Source organism: Galeopterus variegatus, unplaced genomic scaffold (assembly GCF_000696425.1).
Source record: "Galeopterus variegatus unplaced genomic scaffold, G_variegatus-3.0.2 Scaffold2471, whole genome shotgun sequence".
In the NCBI taxonomy this organism is placed as follows: domain Eukaryota; kingdom Metazoa; phylum Chordata; class Mammalia; order Dermoptera; family Cynocephalidae; genus Galeopterus; species Galeopterus variegatus.
In genome coordinates this window covers 103432-104875 of record NW_007728582.1, presented here as the reverse complement: position 1 = coordinate 104875, position 1444 = coordinate 103432, and the positions used below count along the sequence as shown (strand labels likewise).

Sequence of the window (1444 nt, the reverse complement as noted above, 5' to 3'; positions counted from 1 at the left end):
TATAAGGTGTAGTGATATTGAATTGAATTGTTTTATAACAGTAAAACAGCTGTAGCTATTCTTATATAAATTTAGATTGCTTCACTAAAGATTAACCTTCCTCTTACCTTGGTGCCTCTTTGTCTTTGCCCTGATAAATTTTCTTTAGCCAAAAATAGAATAAATGAACGTATCAGGATTCTGATTCTCATTAAGTTTTAGAGATTTATGGGTCATATTAGATTTTAATGTGAAATGTCAGGATACTTACCTTCTATAGTTATGACCATTAAAAGTTTAATAATTGCAAGGTGTAGTGGAAGTTAGAAAATTAACTTGGAATATTGCAAAAGATAGGAAATTCAAATTCAAAATTAGACAACTTTGAGACACATGGTACTATAAATTAATTTCTTAGAATATTTTGAGTTATTGTGTTTTGAATCTTTGGTTTTAAAATGAATATTAAGGAAGAGAATTATTATTATTTTTTTATATATGAGTTGAGATTTATTCTTGGAAAAAACTAAGTACCATTCTCCTTTTCCCGGGGCCCCTGCACTTCCAAATGGTCATCTCTCTTTTCTGACTCCAGCTTCCGCCAAGGCCCATTATGGTGCTGCTACTTGGGTGAGGGGCTCCTCCAGGTACTGCACCAAGTCCTGGGCTTTGGCCTGGAGCATTCTGAAGCTCACGGTCTCCTTGGCATACATACATAGCAGAAGGTGGCCACTTGGGTGATGGCTACATGGCCCTCTATGCAGTCTATGAGGATGAATTTGAGATTGTCTTCATTAAACCCTTGGTTCCCATTCTGGTTGTGGGTGGCCCAGATGTTATTGGTGATGGCTGTGGTGACCCAGGCATCTGTGTCCCCATAACCTGAATAGGCCAGCAGCGATCCCTTGTTATTCAGCAGCATGTGTCTCTGGATACCTCTAGTGTTGACTTGGCTTAAAGGCTTGAGACGCAGCATGCCTGCTGCTGCTGCTCCTTGCCTTGGCTTTTGCACCCAGCTCCTCAAAGTTTCCTCCTGCTGGCCTCTACCTGCCATTTCCCCTAGTAGTCCAGTTGAGAATTATGATTTTTTTTTTGTCCTTTTTTGAGACCGGCCGTACCGTGCTCAGCCAGTGAGCGCTGTGAGCGCACTGGTCATCCCTATATAGGATCCGAACCCGCGGCGGGAGCACTGCTGCACTCCCAGTGCTGCACCCTCCCGAGTGTGCCACGGGCTTGGCCAGAGAATTATGATTTTGAATAAATCATAATGTTTTTATTTTCATAGAAAAGGTACTTAATGAGCCCTACGTGTGTACTGCTGCTATGTTGGTCTTTGGGGATAAAGCTTAGAACAGGACGGACATGGCTCTTCATGATGGTAGGGCTTAGAGCTAGTGGGGAAGACATTAAACAAGTACATGGTGTTGTTAATACAAAAAGGGGGAATTCAGGAGTCTGCAGGAGC

The 1444-nt window shown here is 42.0% G+C and overlaps 1 pseudogene; it reads right to left on the bottom strand.

The window, feature by feature from the left end:
* Positions 1-590: 590 nt before the first annotated feature.
* Positions 591-955, bottom strand: LOC103597930 (annotated as a pseudogene).
* Positions 956-1444: the final 489 nt, after the last annotated feature.